This window comes from Apus apus, chromosome 1 (genome assembly GCF_020740795.1).
Source record: "Apus apus isolate bApuApu2 chromosome 1, bApuApu2.pri.cur, whole genome shotgun sequence".
Lineage (NCBI taxonomy): Eukaryota > Metazoa > Chordata > Aves > Apodiformes > Apodidae > Apus > Apus apus.
In genome coordinates, this window is record NC_067282.1 from 57,307,327 (window position 1) to 57,328,370 (window position 21,044).

At 38.6% G+C, this 21,044-nt stretch overlaps 1 long non-coding RNA gene across 1 annotated transcript in view; it reads left to right on the forward strand.

Moving 5' to 3' along the window:
• The first annotated feature begins 2,724 nt into the window (after nt 1-2,724).
• The window catches only part of LOC127381394 (uncharacterized), a 167,779-nt gene continuing 149,459 nt past the window's right edge, over nt 2,725-21,044 (forward strand). Inside the window, exon 1 of the long non-coding RNA XR_007888711.1 lies at nt 2,725-2,797. This is a non-coding gene — a long non-coding RNA (uncharacterized LOC127381394). The remainder of the gene's footprint in view (nt 2,798-21,044) is intronic.

Below are 21,044 nucleotides of genomic sequence, written 5' to 3' on the forward strand. Positions count from 1 at the left end.
ACATCAGAGTTACGTGAACCAATGCTTTTATTCAACTCTATTTTTGTAAATGTTATTTATGCACTTACTTGCAGTGCACTTGGTGAAAAATGTGAGTTATGACTTAAAAGTAACACCAATAGAGATGAAATTGTTTTAATTCTGACAGTAAACATTTTACTGGAAGAAAAATGCATATTGCTTACATTGAAAAGAATTACTACATTAGGTGCAGATCTTTCCATTTTGCTACTTGAAGGTAAAATTAGGAGACTCACATATTGTAATATCTAATATGTTAATATTTTTCCACTAATTTTATTCATGTTGACTGAATCAGACTTTGTTTTTCTAATCAGATTAGCATTACATGTATTTTTAAAATTTCCAACATTGGGAGAGCTGGTATCCACTTCTATATATTTTTCTTTTTAATAATGACTTTGTATTATGAAAAACATAACTGAAAATAAGAAATAATTGCTTTATTAAAATGTTCATACGGCTACTGCTTAACAGTTCAGTCCCGTAGGAATTTATTTTAAAATGCATTGTGCTCATTTAATGGTGTTCCACCATGTGAATCTGATTAAAGCCAATGGAACTGCAAATCTAAGTGTTTTTGAAATGTTTGTATGCACAATACCTTGCACTTACAGGAAAATTGTCACTCTAACTGTTAAGAAATTACGGTTTTGATAAAAGAAACAAGTTCAATGTGTGGAGTAAATGAGACATCTCCTAGTCATCTTTTTTGCTAAATGCCTAAGTAGGGCTTAATTCAGGTGAATTAGCTTGAAAATATTTATGTATTCTCTCTTTCTCTCAATATAGTAATGCTCTTGTACACATTGATTTGTATGCCTCTGTCTCATCTGATGTGGTGGTGAAGTTTAGCATCTCTTCCAATGCTTGTGGTGAGCATGGAGGGTAATGAAGTGGTTTGAGCCTGGTCTTTGTGAGGGAACAAAGAGTGTGGGGGAGCTGAAGGGGAAGGTGAAGACAGTACTGGATTGAATGGATCTGCTCAAAGTTTTGAATGCATGGAATATAAAGGCAATTTTTTTGTTTGTTTCTGTTGGCTCATCATACCAGAATTGAATAAAAAATTTAAGTTCACTGGAGCCACTTTGCATTTCCCAGTGAGTTGCCTTTTTTTAAAAAAAAACAAACAACAAACAAACACCAGGAAAAAAAAAACACAACAAAAAACCCCACAATAAAACAAAACAAAAAAATTTGTGACATGAAAAGTTGTTTTGCACACAAAAGGGCATCAGATTAGAAGGTCATAATGCAGCTGAGGAATGGAACTCAGAAAATGCCCCTGCCCCTTGCTGAAGAGCAATATTTTTAATTGCCTCTCCAGCTATAGAATTCTGGTGTCTGAGGAAAGCTGGAAGAGGTAGAAGTCGTGTTTTATTCTGTCTTCAAGCAGTGGGTGCCAGCAAGGGTAGAAGACAGCCAGAAGTATGTTTTTTTGTTTTTAGACTTTCTTTTTTGACACCAGCTGGCACTGAAGCACTTGATGTGTTTAACAGGCAGGAAGGATAGCTATGAAAAGGTTTAAAATAAGTTTGAAGAGTACTGAAATCTGTGTAAAAACTAAACATATGAAAGATGTTTCTATATTTGATAGGAACTGTAGAGATGAAAAGCCAAGCATTTTGGACTGTTTGGAGGTTGAGCATCCTCAATTTTGAGAGTCTGAGTCTTTGGTGATAGGCCAGATTTAACTGCAATCTGGAATAAAATTCTCTCGAAAACGTGCTGTTAAGATATCCAGAATTAACCCTTGGCAAAGAAACCACAGTTATATTCCTTGTTCATCGGGGGGAATGGTTATGACTTATAGGTGTGCTTTTCTTGTTTTTTCATAATCCTTGTTCACTGCTCTTACACAAATATGAAAATTATTATTTATACGTCTGGGTAAGATTTATCCTTGCTTTATTTTGATGTCTTCAAATGCTGTGGAAAGTCTGTGCAAATTCACACATAGAGAAGGACCTTTTTGTTTAACAGTTTTCTGGGCCTTGAATTGTTTGCTGTTGCTCTGCACTGTCTGGCCTTTCCATTTTGGAAAATGAGTATGAGAAGGTAGTTATATAAATCTAAATAGAAATTGTCTCAAGTGAATATTCCATCTTGGATGTATTATAGTCTGGCTTTTAGATTTCATCTGGTGTTGAGGTTTTTTGTGTCTCTAACACAGCTACTTGAAAATTTTGACTCTTGTACATGTGCTAGATCTTTCAGCTGCTGGCATGAGGGAAAATTCAATTTTTCGTTTGAGTAATTTTCATACGTACATTCAACTGCAAGTGTGCAAGAGCCTTATAAGACTGAGCTTGGAGATATTTTGTTTGGCAGTACCATATAACATGCATACATATAAAGTGAAGTTTACATTTGTGCCAAAATAAGACATGACATTGTTCATATCAGAGGTACTTCCAGATTTCCAGGCAAACCAAGTAATATTTTTCTGAAAATCCCATTATCAAGTGTAGAACTGTCTCTCCACTTTTTTTTTAAATACAAACACTATTTTTTTTATGCAGTCTGTCACTATAATAAAGAAAATCACATGTAAAACTTGTCAGATAGGCATGAAACGTGTAGAAATTTGGTGATGAGCTGGACCAAGAAAACACTCCAACAGATTTTGAGCAATATTGGCAGCTTAACTGAAAAGGTTAACGTTTAACTGTTTGTTTTTTGTGTTTTTTTTTTTAATTTTTCAGTAGCTGAAAGCAGGATATGCAACATGCTAACTTGTATAAGCAATGTGTATGAAAGAACAGCAGGTGTACAGGTAAGTAACTTTTACTGTATATGGGGAGAAGTTCCTTGATAGTGATGGGTAATTCTGTACTGTCAACTCATCAGCGGGAGATTTGAAATGTCATCACATCTCTTGTATTTCTCACAAAATGCAAAATAAGCATTCACTAACTGAAGAACAGCTGAACAATTTCAATATTATGAAGAAAAAGCTATTCAAAAAGTTAATAAGGGCAATTAAGCTTATCAGTCATCAGAATTTACAAGCATTACTTTTCAAAAGGAAAAAATAATGGGATATAGTAATTATTGTATTTTTAGAGTGCTTATGTTGGTTTTTGTTGTTGATGCTTTGTGGTTTTTTGTTTTTCTGATTCTTCTAAGTGTGACCTGATTTAAGTTGCATAAAGACATTCAGACAAAAGGCATATTTCAGGAAAAAGTTATTCCTCCCCATTACTTTCAGCTATTAAGTAATAATATTTGGAGCAAATATGGACTATCACCAGCTATGCCCACAGAACTGTAGATACCACCAGTTTTATGGGCCGCTAAGAATATCTGTTAAAAACCTGGCTAAGACTATACCTTACCCTTTTGACTATTGATCAATGAGTGATATGAAAACAAACTGATAAATAATGAGGGGTTTGTGTTTTGGTTTTTGTAAACATCTTTAATTAAAGTAGGTTTTTGAAGACTTCTGTTTTTTTCATATTAAGCACTGAGTGTCTTTCTCATACTACTAAAGAAAGGCTTGTGATGCATAAGCAAGGGGAAGTTCTGATGTTTCAACCTTTCTGATTTAACTTTTCTTGCATGCTTATTTGCGTTGTTTTATGAGATTGCAGCCATCTTGGTCCCCTTTGGTAGTATCACTATACTGTCCTGTTAAAAATCTGTAACTGGTTTAGGGAGAAGAATGTTGAAGAGAGACTATGTTTCAAGGGAGTTGAAACAATACATTAATTAATGGAGGGAAAGCAAGAGATTATACTGGGCATAAAAGATATTTTTATATCTTTTTATTATTTATATTTATTTATATATATTTATATAACATAAATATAAATATATATATTTATTTATATATTATTTATATTTATATCTTTTTATATCTTTTTTTTATACTGTGCACACAAGATATTTGGTAAATGGTATAATGCATTTGTGTAAAGTTTTAAGTAATGGCATTTGGCACTATAATTTCCAGAACTTCAGAGGAAACACAGAAAGAGAAAATTACCACTTTTTGACTAGGAAGGGAATTTGGACTTTGATTAACAGTGAACTAAAGGAGGATAATAGGTGTGAATTGAAACTAATTAGTGTTTCAGATCATTGAACTGCTTGAAAATAAAATGTGGTGAGAACTGCAGAAGTTAAGTCTCTCTTAAATGCCTAATTAAGCACAGTTCTGTCCTACAGGGGAGAGAAAAGATGTTATGTCACTTGCTGCTTTGTACTCAACTGACTGGTTTAAATGGGCAGTCAGTTAGAAGATTTACCTTCTGTGTGGTGAAGTTCTTTTTCTGATTAGGCTGATCTGCTGGTCCAAGAAGGGGTAATGCCCTGAGGCATATAGCTACAGGCGTAAAAATGGGCATAGGTTGTCCAGAAAACATTGTGTAAATCAAAATGAGCTGGTGGTTGGCACAACTGACGAGCATTTTCAAGTGTGTAATTAATGTGGGTGCAGAAGTCCTGTATCTGGGTGTCATATCATACTCTGTGGCCTGATTTAAGCACACACACATATGAGCTAGAGTTTAAAACATATTAAAAATGAATTTTTCACTGGAGAAATATCCATAATATGTATGGAAGAACCTCCCTTCTTGAAAAAAGGGTTGGCAGTTGATTAAACTTGTGTAAAATAAATTAGATGATTTTACATGTAAGATCCTTTGCTTTCCAAAAAACTATTGAGTTCACTGGCCACAGTCCAACAGTGAAAACAAAATGTGCAGAATAAACAGTGACTGTAGCAGGTGGAGGTAATGCCTTATACACAAATGCTGGTTTGTGTTGTGTAACCTGGGGTCAATTTAGCAGACAATTTTGTACTTAGAAAAATCGTGGTTTATGCAGAAAAGAACCACGAATAATGAATTGTCTACATCTGAAAATACCACACTACATCTGAAACACATGTCCTGCCACATTGTCTTGTGATTTCAAAAGCAGAGGAAGGAAGAGAGATTATTAAATTTAATTTCACTCCCTCATATCACTTTAAAACAGATGTTTAAAACAAAAAATTTACCCCTTAATTCCAGTGTTTATTCTTAAATATTTTAGTACCCATGTTTTGTCACTCATGGCCAAACATACAAACAGTGGCCTTTATTCATCATGCAACTAAGAAAGAAGTATTGTCATTTTGTTCATGCAAACCTCAGTTTAACTATAAAACCAAAATAAAACACAACTCTGCTGTGAGAAGCATTGGTTCTATGTATGTACAAGTATGTGTGCAGGTGTGGCTGATTGGCTCCAGGGGAAGCTGATCCCTGAGGCTTCCCTTCCTCAATAGTTTTTTATCCTGAATTACACACAATCAAGTGTTAATGTTGGAACTAAATGACTTTTAAGGTCCCTTCCAACACAAAACATTATATGATTCTTTGATTTTCCAGGGAATATGGATTAGTTGAGGTGTGAATTGCAGATTTAAGAAGCCAGTAGTCATCTGATGTATTTTTTCAAGACCAAAGCTATTTCTTGTGCAATTTTTTTGCAAGTCAGTTGTCTTCACATTCCTACAAACTGGAAGGGCAAAATGTGAATATTCAAGTATGGAGTCTGACAGATTTGACTGGAGTACTAGAGCCTATGTCACCACATCACTGCAGTTCCGTGTCTCCAACTTTGAGATCTAAAGGAAGAGGAAACAACTGGTTTCCCATGCAGCATGTTTTGCTGATTTAGTCCAATTTCATAATTATCAGCAATAGCACTTTTTCTTCCAAGTGATTTATAAATACTGACTAATTTGTTCTCACAATTGTCACAACAATCTGGATTTTACTGTCTCAGACTAAAAAATATCACTGAAGACAAGGAAACTGAGTCAGTCAAATTCTAATCATAGGGCTCATTTCCTCTGTGAAGTCAGCCTCATAATGGCATTAAATCTCATCTGGGCAGTCCTTATTTGCAGTGTAGGTCTAGTCACTAGGCCCTTGCTCACTTGTTCATTTTCTGTGAAGCTGGTTTCTCTGGAACCTTATTGCCAGAGGAGAGGAAATGAAAAGAAAAAGAAAAAAGAAACTTTCCTTTGTTAATGCAGCTGGTTTTGTAAGTTTACTTCAGCTTCATTCCCATCCTTTTCAGTTAATGTTTTGCTCTGCATATATTCAGGTGGAAATGTTCATAGAAATGAACTTTTCTTAAAATATGTGGTTGTCTTCTCAAGTGTGGTATGTGTAAGCATTATCCAGAACTTTCCACACAGGCAAATGCAAAATCACTGATCTTTTGTTCTCTGTGGCATCACAGAAAGGAAAGATGAAGGTAATGAAAAAGATGACAGAGCCTTGCTCAGCCCAAGCCCTTAATGCTCATCAGATCTGGCAAAGGTGTCCAAGGTTATGTTCTCTTTCACAGCCAGAGACCTAGGGTGTACTTCTCAAAGGGAGAGGTTTCCCCACTGCTCTCCCCTGTGATGGCAGGACTGTATGGTCACCTGCTCCAGTTACAGCTGCCTGAGCCTGCTGACCAGAGTGGGACTTTTCATCGAGAGGACACTCTTTGCAAATATGGCTGGTAACAGTGGACATGAAATGTAATAGTGTTCCTCAAAGATCTTAACCTGTGCTACCAGATCAGCCTAATCCTCTTTGATTGGTAAAGTCTCGTGGAAATGATGATGATATTTAAAGTGTCAGAGTAGTTTTTGCTTGGAGTACTGTTCTGAAACCCCATAGAGAAGTGTTTGTTTGTTTGTTTTTTTTTCCTGCCCCGGGAGTGCTGTGAATTCACTCAATGAGTAGAATTTCAAACACAAATAAGCATTTAAAAGCTTTTTTTTCTTGGCAAATGCTTTCCAAAATGTGACATCTCCTGTGTGCATGTCCATGGGAATGCAATGAGATGTTTAGCAATCCAATTTCCGTTTTGCTTTAATGCTCATTTAATACTCAGAAGAGCTTTATTTTTAAACTTTTGCTTAAATTCAAGTATTAATTATTAGTGAGGTTTTAATCTGAGAAAAGTGTAAGAGCAGTTCTACTTTAATTTTACTCCAACCTTGTATTCACCTTGCAACTATCACATATGGAAGCCTGAAACGTTATTAGTAGCTATAATTTGTGACAAGCTTATCTCTGAAGAACATTACATGAAGTCCAAAAATGTGACTCCCTATTGTCTACAGGACAAAGAGTTATACCATTCACTGGGGCAAGAGATGAAGGTGGCTATTAAATAGCAATGTTTCAAGGTTTTATAAAGCTAATGTAAAAGATTCAAAGCAGGTAAATTTTTTAATGTTTATAGAATTTGTTCAGGTCTTTAAAATGGAAGGGACAATTTAATCGATGGCATGCTAATACAAATTAGCAATTTTCAACCCTTCTTCCTGAAAAATGAGATATTCTTTAATAATTGACTGAATTCTCCAGCACCCGCCACCTCTGATACATTGTAGGTTATTGTCAAAAGATGACCGGAATACAGAGCCACTAAATATTTCATCTTAATGATAATCTATGCTGCGAAAGGTTTGAACTTTATATTGAGCTTTGAATTGACTTTTGATAAAAGACATACTGGATTTTTTATATTTTTTTTTTTCATTAACTTTGTGCCAGGAGCAGGGGTCAAAGCTAGCATTAAATTCAGACTTTTCACAGAATCACAGAATCTTAGGGGTTGGAAGGGACCTCGAAAGATCATCTAGTCCAACCCCCCTGCCAAAGCAGGATCACCTAGAGCACATCACACAGGAAGGCGTCCAGGCGGGTTTTGAATGTCTCCAGCAAAGGAGACTCCACAGCCTCTCTGGGCAGCCTGTTCCAGTGCTCTGTCACTCTCACAGTAAAGAAGTTTTTTCTGATGTTTACGTGGAACCTCCTATGTTCCAGTTTGCACCTGTTACCCCTTGTCTGATCACTAGACATCAATGAAAAAAGCCTAGCTCTGTCCTGCAGACACTCGCCCTTAACGTATTTGTAAACATTGATGAGGTCACTTGCCCCTCAGTCTCCTCCAAGAGACCCATCTCCCTCAGCCTTTCCTCATAAGGGAGATGTTCCACTCCCTTCATCATCTTTGTGCCTCTGCACTGGACTCTTTCAAGCAGTTCCCTGTCCTTCCTGAACTGAAGGGCCCAGAACTGGACAAAATATTCCAGATGCGGCCTCACCAATGCAGAATAGAGGGGGAGGAGAACCTCTCTTGACCTACTAACCACACCCTTTCTAATGCACCCCAGGATGCCGTTGGCCTTCTTGGCAGCAAGGGCACATTGCTGGCTCATGGTCATCCTCCTGTCCACCGGGACCCCCAGGTCCCTTTCTCCTACACTGCTCTCCAGCAGGTCGGCCCCCAACCTGTACTGGCACATGGGGTTGTTCTTCCCCAGATGCAAGACTCTACATTTGCCCTTGTTGATTTTCATCAAGTTTCTCCCCACCCAACTCTTCAGCCTATCTAGGTCTCGCTGAATGGCAGCACAGCCTTCTGGTGTGTCAGCCACTCCTCCCATTTTAGTGTCATTAGCAAACTCGCTGAGGGCACACTCTGTTCCCTCATCCAGGCTGTTGATGAAAATATTGAATACTCCTGGTCTCAATACTGACCCCTGAGGGACTCCACTAGTCACAGACCTCCAACTAGATTTTGTCCCATTGACCACAACTCTCTGACTTCTTCCATTCAACCAGTTTGTGATCCACCTCACTACCTGATCATCAAGACCACACTTCCTCAGTTTATCTGTGAGGATGCTGTGGGAGACAGTGTCAAATGCTTTACTGAAATCAAGATAAACTGCATCGACTGCCTTACCACCATCTATCAACCTAGTTACTTTCTCATAGAAGGCTATAAGGTTGGTCAAAGATTACTTCCCCTTGGTAAAACCATGTTGACTGCTCTTAATGACCCCCTCATCCTTGATAAGCCTAGAGATAGTGCCAAGGACAAGTTGTTCCATCGCCTTTCCAGGGATGGAGGTGAGGCTGACCGGTCTACAGTTACCTGGGTCCTCCTTCTTGCCCTTCTATGACATTTGCTATCCTCCAGTCCTTAGGCACCTTTCCTGTTGCCGACAACTTACCAAAAATGATGGAGAGTGGCCTAGCAATGACCTCCACCAGCTCCCTCAGCACCCACGCGTCCATTCCATCTGGACCTATCCATTTATGGATGTCCAGATTGTTTAACTGATCCCTAACCCAATCCTCATCTACCAAAGCAAACTCCTCCTTCATTCTGACTTCTTCTGGGGCTTTAGGGATCTGGGGCTTCTGGGGCTCTCTATTCATTGCTTGTAAAAGAGGGATATCAGGGGATTTATTTATTTCTATTGTAATGTTTAAGTTTTCTGGATTAAGTTCAACTAATTATATGTGTTTTTAAAGAGATGGATAGGCTAAATGTCAAAAGTGTTGCGAGTCAGTTATTTAAGTGAAGCATGTCCTATTCCACTGAAGTCAAAGGTAATTTTGCCATCCCTAACACTTTAAAGTTTTGTGCTGTACTCAGCCGTGCACCCAGCTGTGTCATACCCAGCTATGTGCATTTATTAGTCAGAGAATTGTCATTAAACAGCAGTGAGATAAGAGCCAAATATCTATTATAGTCAAATGGGCTGTAGTTCAAGACAGTTCAAAATGTTTTTCCTAATTTTCCTGATTGACTACAACACAAAACCAGGTATTTCCTGCATGTCTAGAGGTGCTTCTTCTTTGTTTTTTTTACAGGAATTTCAGAAAAAAAAAAAGTTGTTGAAGCTTAACATAGAGAAGTTTCACCAAGTTATTTTTCAAGAGCATTTTACAGTCACAGGCTCGAAGTTGCTTATGTGTAGGAAGCAACAATTAATATATACGCATTTAAAAAAATAGCAAAGGTAATCTTTAGGGGTTTTCAGGTATTTTTTCGTGATATATTACTTTACCACCTTGTGTTTATTGTATGTGCTTTCTACTGTTGAATTTAAGTCTTACAAATATAGAAAGTGCTAGGTGTGCTTTAATTATTTATTTATTTGTTTTTAATTTGAACACTTTTTTAAGAAAGTCCTGTTCAGTCTTGCAACATAACAATAATAACTGATCACTCACATAGCTCTCCTTTTGGAAGAATTTCTAGGAAATTCACTGTGATCTCTACTCTTTCTAAATGTGTGTATGTGCTCTTAAACGTTTTTTTTAGGGATTAAGGCCCTGCATTTTCCCCAAATAAGATGGTTAATTATAAATGCCCTATTTTCAGGCATTTACCTATTGACTAATTTATAACTTAGGAGAACAGAATAATTACACTGATTTGTTATAATATTGCTAGGTCTAAGTGTCAATAATGGTTTTTTCATCCTTCAGCTGGCTGTTTGAGTTCTGATTGAGTTAAGACTGGTCATGTTCAAAGCAGAGAAATGAGATCAGAGTTTAAAAAAAATGGCAAACCAACCATTTTTATGCTCCTGCATCTTTTCAGAAACTAATATATGCTTTACTGCTGCTTGCTTTGGTTACCTGCATTGGGCTTTTTCTGCCTTAACTGGAGAAATATGGACCATGATGCAGTCACATTCAAGCATCAGTGAGAGAAAAATGCATTGAACTACTTACAAGCTCGACCCTTTTAAAACAGATAATATTTGGGCTTTAATCCTACTGTCATGATAGCTGATGTCAAAGCTTTTGCTGTCTGGAGTGGCACAGGATGGTGCAGAAAGAGGAAGTTTGGGACTGAAGGATGATGCCAAGTTCTTTGAGAGGTAAACAGGAAGGCTAAATTGTGGAAAGAGAAGAGAAATGGGAAAAAAACCCACAACTCAAAAAGCACAAAATGTTGTTTGCTTTGCAATGCTTAACTGAATGATGATTGGAAGCTGCAAATTTACTTGATCAAGGCAGAAAAAAAAAAAAATGGAGAGGATGTCAAAACACATAAGCTGCAGCAGATCAGTGGATGTGCAGCTGCTGCAATTAAGCTCTTCAAAGGGCATGTGTTAAGTTGTAGAATTTGAAGTCAGAAATGTTTATTTTGCAAGTTATTCATTCTGCTGTGCTATGAACATGTATAGCACTATGCAAACAAGTGCATTTTCTCTGTTTGTCCCAAACATTGACAGGAGTGCTATGGGTGGCAAATTCCTTCATTGCCTGGGGTCTGTGGGAACAGGGAGAGGGCCCTGCCTCTTCTCTGAGCAGTGGAAATTGAGTATTTCTTTCTGCCACCAGCACGGTGACAGAGTTCTTCTCCATGTGCCTTGAGAAGACATTTTTTACCTCTCCTTTCTGTCTGTGCTATATACGCTATACCCAATTGCAGAGCAAAATATGGTGCTATTATAACGTTCATCATAGTATATTAGTTTGGTATACACATATTACATTCAAATTACCTTAATAACTTTAATCAAGTCTGTAATTAATGTAAAGCATTAAATAATGCATTCAAAGCATTACTGTATGGTTTCTGTTCAAGTGTAAGCAGTAGAAAAGAGATGGAGGAGGAAGGCAGCATCAAGGTTAAATTTAAAGCTTCACTAAATGAACAACTCTTGATCGTCTAAATATTCCTCAGGTGTTTCATTATAACCATTGACAGCAGTCCTGTTGCTTTTCTTGGGGTCATGTGTGAATTTGAAAATACAGCAATGAAGCATAACGTATAAGGATGAAAACTGGGAGAGGAAAAATACTGACCCCTTCTTTCAGCCCTCTGGCAAATACATATTTTCTGTTGGAGCACAGCACAGAAGTCTCTTGTGAGAACTTTGTACTAGGAAATGCACCGTGTCTGTCACTAAAAGAAAAAAAGAAACATGTCATCACTCCAAGTGGTATTGATTAAAACAATAAGGATTTCCTGGTGCCAACAGTTGAAACAACTGTGTGAAAAGTAGTGAAGAGGTATTACTGTATTGTTGCTGGTCTCTCAGGAAAATTCCAAATAAACCAAAGGATTCCTGTCAATATTTGTGTAAGGAAACATGCTGCTGCCTGATTTGGAGGCACTTCACACCCCCTGCGTGCAAAATTCTTGCGAATCTTTATTGCAACCACACAAAAAAAAGACACACTTGGAGTTTGGTGCACTCTTTCTCATGCTAATATTTACAACATCGATCTCTTATTGTTGGTATTTGATCTACGTTTCTCCCGGCTCTGGTCAATGGAAGGCACAGCTGCTGAAACCCCATATTGTGTAGGCAGTGTGCCTTTGTGTTCTGCAGCTGGGGAGTTCTCATGTCCACAATAGCAAGTCTGAGCACACTAAATTAGGAAAGATTATTGTTTCATTTATTGACTACACAAGTTTGAAACTGCAAGTATATAGTTTGCTTCATGTTTTATTTGTTAGGGTCATTTTCACCAAAAGCTGGGCACATGGACACAAATATAGGGCAGCTGTACTTCCAGCCACCCCAGTAGGAAGAAAATTACAAACATTATTGAAATGAAATTGGATGGTTGGTCGCTTTCATGAGGCACAGCCTCCCACCTGCCTTCTCCCAGCCATCCGTTTGTGAAGACTTGCTGCAGGTTTGTTTTTTTTCATCTTTTTGCACCCAAGTTCCTTCCCAATAAAGTGTTTATCGTACTGTACAGTTCATTTTAAGTGAAGCTGGTTTTATTGTGGAAGGGAAGACAAGCGAGTACAATTTTTGAGCTCAGTTCTCCAAATGTTTCTTTCATGGAATGGTCTATAGAAAAAGGAAGGCAGCAATTTTAGCTGGAAGCAAATACCACTTTGGAGTAACAAAAAAAAAGGAGGGGAGAAAAGGAAGAAAAATCTATTTAACACTTTAGGGTATAATAGTATTCAAATAATATATTTTTCTGCCATTTATTCAGTTGTGAAGGAACTCTGAATAATAATAGCTGCTGTCAAAGATATTTATATTTAAGAGGGTCTTTATGTAAAATCATTTTTTTTATCAGGAGTGATTTTTCTCCAGGAGAAGTCTGCTATCTCCTAGCAACCGATATGGCTATCTTTTTTAACAGACGCTGCAATAACAATGGGCGCCTAACCTTTATATGGAAGCATTTGCACATGTACAATCAGAACGCTTAGGAATTCAAACCAAGTTGTTAAAGTGCTCCAAGGGAGACACTGGTTACCACTGTATCTACTATGCATCTCATCTACCCAAGATTTTATAATGGGAGCCATTTTAGCTGAAGCTGAGTACTTCCCAGTGAGCTCCAAAATTCAACCTGCAAATGTCCCACACCTTAATTTCCCTCTTTCTGCTCTTACAGGAAGCAATGGGACTCATTTCACTGTTTAGGTCTTTTTTGCCTTCTCTTTGTGTTGCTCCACTTCCTGAGCAGTAGCATCACTTAAGCTTGCTAAGTAAAGGATTCTTTAGATACATAAATGTAAATGATAGAGCACAAAGACCTGTATCTGCAAATGGATAATTAAGTTTAAGGTACATGACTGTAAGTTGAGTGCCTTTGACTAAGGGTAGGGTCTTCCACTTTTCTCCACTTGGTTGTTTTTTGACCGTGCAGATTCAGATTTGAACAAGGGGAGAATCTGGCTGACTATAGCATGCCCAGGCTCATTTCAGTGATTCACACCAGCATGCCCAAAAACTCGCCTGGATCATGAACATTGTGTAATGCCAGGAATGAGCTCTGTGAGAAAAAAGAGTAGCCATACAAAAATATCTGCATAGTACCCTAGGAAATGTGAGATCTAGCTTCCAGGACCTCCGAGCTCTCCAGAATGTCTCAGCTACTGCCAAAAGGCTGTTCTGTCACATCTTTCAGTAAGGGGCCTTCAAAAATCTCTGCTGCTTTGCAGAAATAGAAACAACCATTGGCTTGGAAAAGAGGGAGAAGCAGATTGAATGAATCTTTCGGACAGATACCTGATACATGGCCTCTGTTCCTGCTTCTAGGGCTGTTAATATCATAATATCTTGAACCATTCTTGAACAAAATACAGGAACCGGATTGGCAGCAAACATGCTGCTGGTGATAGGACGAATGAAACAAAAAGCCATGTCATTTCCATCAACAGCATGAATAAAGCGATAATTTCTTATCTATATACCACAATGAGTAAATGAGATCGAAATCAAAAAGAAAATGAGGAACAATTACAAGTAAATACAATAAAATTTTCCCTTGAAAGGTCTATCAGTTAAGTACAGCTGAACATTGAACTCCATTGAACATTGAACCTGTGGCTTAACCCCCTATCTAGCAAATTCATAAGAAGCTATGACAAAACCCCAGGGGTGATGACAAACAGACCCTCCAGGAAGCTGCTGCTTTCTTCTCTGCTCCCATTTTATCCTCCTCCATTCTGTTAATTACATTAAAATATTGTGGCTGACCCAAAATTTGGTTGAAAATAAAACCATCTTATGTACACATTTTTTTGTCAAATTATTTGAATTCTGGGGGAATAAAATGGAAATCACAGTATCACAGCATCATTCTGGTTGGAAAATACCTTCAAGATCATCGTGTCCAACCACTACCCAAACTCTGCTGCATCCACCACTAAGGCCTGTCCCCTGGCACCACATCTGTTGTTTTAGATGTCTCCAGGGGTGGTAGCTTAACCTTGGACAGCCTGGATCACCAAGTCCAACTCCTGCCCCAGACCAGGACAACCCTAAAGTTCACACCATGTCCCTGAGGGCGTTGTCCAAGTGTTTCTTGAGTATTGTCAGGCTTGGTGCTATTACTGCTTCCCTAGGGAGCCTATTCCAGTGCTCCATCACGCACTGGGTAAAGAATCTCTTCCTAATATCCAACCTAAACCTCCCCCTGCACATCTTTTTACCATTCCCTCAGGTCTGTCATTGGTCACCAGAGAGAAGAGGTCAGTGCCTTCTCCTTCTTCTTCCTTAATGAGGAAGCAGTAAGCTGTGATCAGGTCTCCCATCAGTCTCTTCTTCACCAGGCTAAGCAGACCAAGTGCCTTTAGCTGCTCCTCATACAGCATCCCCTCCTAACCCTTCACCGACCTCATGGTCCTCCTCTGGACACTCTCTAGTTAGCTTTATATCCTTTTTGTACTGTGCCACCCAAAACTGCACACAGTACTCAAGATGGGGCTGCACCAGTGCAGAGTAAACAAACAAATGAAAACACAAATGAAAACCCAAACAAATCATCCACTGTGGAAGAGATTTTGCTTTGTTGTATTACTAACAATGTTTTGTTGACTGTCTCAAAACTGAAATGTTTATGATCAATCTGCATTGTATCCCCTTTGCATTTTCTCTATTTTTCAGCCACCTGCAAATTACTTTGTATATATTTGGATATTCTTTTTTAGTGGTTGACCATTTTTCAGATCCTTTTTTCAAAGCAGCCTTCTAGACCCTTTAAGTCAGAATACAGAGCTTCTGTTTGTCATTTTTTTATAACTATATGCAGCTGTTTTCAAGTTGATTTAGTGTGGTCTCTTCTTTTATCACAATATTTAATGTTTTACATAATTGATTCTCTTTCCTTAATTTCCATTGACAAAGAGGACTATTGTGTTTGCTTATCTACCACCTTGGGATCACAGCTTAGACATTCCCTAAAACTTTACAGATATCTATACACCTTTCATTAGAGAGGCTGTGTCAGTAGAATGACTTGAGGATGTATCAATACACACTGGTTTTGGACCCAGCAGTTTTTACTTTTAAAATGCATTTTAACTTTAGAAGTTATTACATAAATTCTTGATGAAAAACAGAAAAACAACAAACGAAAAACCCAAACAAACCAAAACTGCAAAATCTTTACATCAGGGAAGTAAATAGTAGCCATTGTTCTTTGAGATTCTGATGTGTGTCATTTGAGTGCTTAAGCACAAATCTTTAATTTAGTCCTCCTAAGAGAATTCATTAATTTTATATGAATTTCATTCACTACATGAGTTATAGAATAATAAAACTAGTGAATAATTTGCAGTGGGTAATTTACTTCTAAATTGCATTTGACAAATTTAGCCTCTTCTTTCTGTTTTTGGAATACCATGCTGTCAGGCCTCTGTTTGATAAGGACATGAGATAAGAAAGAATGTCCTAGGTAATGGGGAGCAGCTATGACCTGCTGGGAATCAGCTCTTTGCTGTTGCTGGCAACCATGTCATATAATTCCGTGGAGAAACTTACCCAGTTTGATCTTAAAAGTGGCTAAGCTGCTATCTTACTTTTCTGGCAATTAGAAACTTTCTTCTAATTTTCTAGTCTAATCTTACCCAAGGCCATATATTTTTTTAATCATTCTTGGATGAAGGTTGGTTTTTCAGCTTTGCTAGCTCTTTGTCTCCTCTCATGTACATTAATTCCATAGCATCTGGTTTGCTAAATTAAGCAAGCCTCATCTAAATCTTCTTTCTGTTCCCTAGGACACCCTGGGAACTTCCTCCCATCTATTCAGATTTCTTACTTTCATTATTGTTTGACTTAATTCAGCTGTTTTTTCTAACTGCTTGCTAGTCTCAAGTATTATTTTTATTCATAATCTTTCTCTAAGCCTTTCTTTTTATTACAGCTTACCTAAAATCTGTTGATTTTGCAGTATTCAGTGGGCTGAATCCAACTCATAATAAAATTATAAAAAATGTCCCATTGTCTTCTCTTTTGAACGTGTAATACTTGCAGAATTACCAGGCGAGCAAAATGAGGTAATTTTAGAACCTTTTAAAGATTTAATTTTTTTTATTTATTTTTATTTTTTTTTTCTGGATCATACATGCCTTGCCTAGGGTTATTACTCTAGAACTCGTTCTGGTTTATTAGGAATTTATGAGTGGTGATGATTCAAAATATATACAGTCTACCTTTCTGTGTCCAGCCTGTCCTATGTCTATTAAACCTTCATTTTAGTCCTTGTGCATGTTCTCGTTACCTGATATAAAATTGCTAGTTGGCAATGGCTGAACGGATTATTCCTGACAGATTTCAGTAGTATTTTGGTTTTGCTTATAAAATTAATTCTTTGCCCTGTGACTTGCATGTGTAGCTTCTCTATAATTAGCTGTTTCCTTTTCAGACATCCCAAGTGTCTCTACTTGATTTCAAGTTGAGTTCAGTACCTTGCAATAAATGAGGAAAGAGCTGCAGAGGAAAGTGGCAATCCTCTCATTAGTAGATCACAGACCAAGGCATGGTTTGCATTTAGCATATAGAACTACAGAGCAGGAGAAGGTTGTGGTGCTCAGCTTGCAAACTAGTGAAGACTTAACTAAGAGAAAATGCGACAGAAAGCAGAAAGTGGTTCTCTTGCTGTGCAGCACTTCTTGGATCTCTGACTTGTTACTGATTCTGTCCTGGCTCTTTCCCTAGCTGTTTGCTATAGTTGCTTGCTGAAACAAGTTTTATCAAAAAGGCAAAGTTGAGAAGATAATTTTTTCATAGTTTTTCTTATGTAATCTAACAAGCAAGTACCACTTATTACCAGTGATCAAGAAAGCTTTTGATGAAGAGAAGATGCAGTTTAAAGAAGACTATTGTGCCAGCAAATGCTGAAGGTCAGATTCTGTGGGTGAGAAAATCGTACCTTCTTCGCAGCTGAAGCAGGAGGAGAGCTGATCCTGCTTTCCTGGCTTGGGAAACATTTCTGCACTGGAGTGCTTTTATTGTTTGCCGATGTACTGAGAGCTCCCCCTCCTGTTTCATTCTACATCTAAGTGTTTGCAGATCTCACATCTCTAAATCACAATTTTCTTCCAGTCTTCCAGTTTTTCTGCAGTATGACATACCAGTGCAGAGAACACTTTTCATCAGCAACAAAGGAAGGGCTAAGTAGAATCTCCATCCTTTATTGGATGGGACAGAGGAACATAGTGACAAAGGATGAGGAAAAGGCTGAGGTACTTGCTGCTACTTTTGCCTCAGTCTTTAGTAGTAAAACCAGTTGTTCATTGGGTACCCAGCCCCCTGAGCTGGAAGACAGGGATGGGAAGCAGAAGGAAGCTCCCACAATCTAAGGGGAAATGGTTTGCAGCCTGGTACACCACTTCAACACACACAGGTCTATGGGGCCACGTGGGATCCAGTCAAGGGTACTGAGGGAGCTGGCAGAAGTGATCACCAAACCACTTTACATCATTTACCAGCAGTCCTGGCTAACTGGAGAGGTCCCAGTTGACTGGAGGTTAGTAAATGTGACCTCATCTACAAGAAAGGCTGGAAGGAGGATCTGGGAAACTACAGACCTATCAGTCCGACCTCGGTGCAGGGAAAGCAGGTCATCTTGAGTGCATCTGCAGGACAACCATGTGATCAGGCCCAGTCAGCATGCATTTATGAAAGACATGTCCTGCTTGACTAACCCAATCTTTCTATGAGGTGCTCAGTGGGTGAAAGGAAGGCTGAGGATGTTGTGGACCTTAGTAAAGCCTTTGACAGCATTTCCCACAGCACTCTCCTGGAGAAACTGGCTGGTCATAGCTTGGATGGTGTATGCTTTGCTGGATAAAAAACTGGCTGGCTGTCCAGGCCCAAAAAGTTGTGGTGAATGGAGTTAAATCCAGCTGGTGGCTGGTCATGAGTGTTGTTCCCCAGAACTTGGTTTTGAGGCCAGTCTTGTTTAATAACTTTATCAGTGATCTGGATGAGGGCATTGAATGCACCCTCAGTAAGCTTGCAGATGACACCAAGTTGGGTGGGAGTGTGGATCTGCCTGAGGGTAGAAAGGCTCTACAGAGGGATCTGGACAGGCTGGATCAATGGGTTGAGGCCAATTTTATGAGGTTCAACAAGGCCAAATGCTGGGTCCTGCACTTGGATTGCAACAACTCCATGCAACTCTTCAGGCTTGGGGAAGAGTAGCAGGAAAGCTGCCCTGCAGAAAAGGACCTGAGGATGCTGATTGACAGCTGGCTTAGCATGAGTCACCAGTGTGCTCAGCTTGCCAAGAAGGCCAACAGTATTCTGGCTTGTATCAGAAATAGTGTGGCCAGCAGGAGTAGGGAACTGATTGCCCCCTCTACTTGGCACTGGTGAGGCTGCACCTTGAATACTGTGTTCAGTTCTAGGCCACTCACTACAAGAATGATGTTGAAGTGCTGGAGCATGTCCAAAGAAGAGCAATGAAGCTGGTGAAGGGTCTAGAGCACACGATTTACAAGGAGCATCTGAGGTAACTAGGGTTGTTTAGTCTGGAGAAAAGGGGTCTAAGAGGAGACCTTATCTCTTTCCACAACTACCTGAAAGGTGATAGGATGGGAGGAAATTACTCAAGTCAGGTGAGACTGGATATTAGGAAGAATTTCTTCACCAAAAAGGTTGTCAAGCATGGAAACAGGCTGCCCAGGGGAGTGGTGGAGTCACCATTGCTGGAGGTAGTCAGTTACAAGACATGTAGATATGGTGCTTGGGGACATGATTTAGTGGTGGACTTGGTAGTGTTAGGTTAATGGTAGGACTAAATGATCTGAAAGGTCTTTTCCAACCCAAATGATTCTGTGATTCTATAATTCTGTGAAAATGGAATTGAAGCAGGATGAAGGAGGCTACAGTCACAAAATCTTTCTGCTATCTGTAAGATACTGAAGAAAGTGCATAAGAACAAATTGGCAATAAAATAACTAGGCTTAGTGATGTTTTGGATTGTCTGATGTTTTATTTTTTGCAAGGGTCCTTTTAGTTCCATTTTTCCTGATGAAGTTCTGGAAAACTTCTCAATTAGTTCCTCATTTTCAATGAGAAAACAAGCTTTTTTGGTGTTTGTTTAGTTTTCTCACTGAACTTACGTGGAAGGCAAGAAAATAATAATAATAAAAAAATTTACTTATGTCTGAGGGTTTTAGGCATACATTTAGACATATATTTAAAAGAAATTTTTATGAACCAAGTGTACATGCTGAGTGATGGCCTTCCCTAATCCAGTTTGTTTTTATGAATTTATGTGGAGCAAGGAAGGAGTCAAGAGTTTTATTTCACTTCTTTCCTTGTGTTTCGTTTTGTGTTTGTTTGTTGTTGGTTGGGGTGTTTTGGTGTTTTTTGTTTGTTTGTTTTTGTTTTAATTTTGTGGAGTTTTTTGGGTTTGGTTTGGTTTTGGTTTTCTTTATTTCCAAACAGGTTCTGCTTTTCCTGTTTACCCATGCTGTACTGTCTTTTATAGCCTTGCAAGAGATTGAGGCATCCTTTGGAAAGCTGTGAGAATGGGTGGATTGCAAAACAAAATTTGGGTGACATGAGAACTCAGCAAATCATAGTCTGAGAGCTGAGATCGAGTGCCTGTGAACCAGCACTGATGTCTGGAAGGAAGCAGGGCCTCAGGAAGGATATTGTTAGGCTGGGGCTTGCAAAGCACATTGTGTCTAGAACTGCAATTGAGATATTTCATTGCTTTAAGACTGTGTTTTCGTTTTCTCTGCAGAAGTAAAGATTATACTGGTGGTTGTTTTGTTTTGTTTTTTTTTGCTTTAGGGCTGCTACTTCAGGCTTGATAGTCCATGTGAGTTTCTGGCTTCTTCATTGCAGTGAATTAAATAATATCTGATAATACCAGTGCATTCCACATGCTGGGGACCTAAAGCCTCAGACTCTTAAGAAGGAAGGGTCTGCAACCCTATTTAATGATTATTTCACAAGTGAATCTCACCAAAAAAAAGTGTTCACATCCTGGCTTTTAGGTATGTTTCCCAGAGGAGGTGCTAGTATATTAACTACTACTCTCCTACTCTCCTAGAGTTCACCTTTTCCAACAACTCCAGCCTATCCACAGGCACTGGCAGCTCACACACAAACAGGAATGTCTCTGGAGCGCACTGCTGCAAGATCACATAATTGCTCATGCAATTTAGTCAGTTGAGACAGGAGAATGAGGCTACTTCACTGCTGTTGAGCATAGCACATGCAGAGGAGTTATTGCTAAGTAACAGCAGCAGCAGCCAGTGAAGCATCTGTGTTTGGCTGCCCAGTCAAATAAACAAAAAGGAGGATTTTTTCCTGCTTCTTCATTAACGTAAGCAATTATGTGTTGTCTCTGCTGATTGCTATGTACAGATATCTCAGGGCAGAAAACTGCGAAAAAGGTGAGAAACTGAGCAAAACAGGCAGAAATGTAGTGAAAGGTAAATTCGGGAGGATAAGAAGAAGGAAAGTGTGAGATCATTACCCT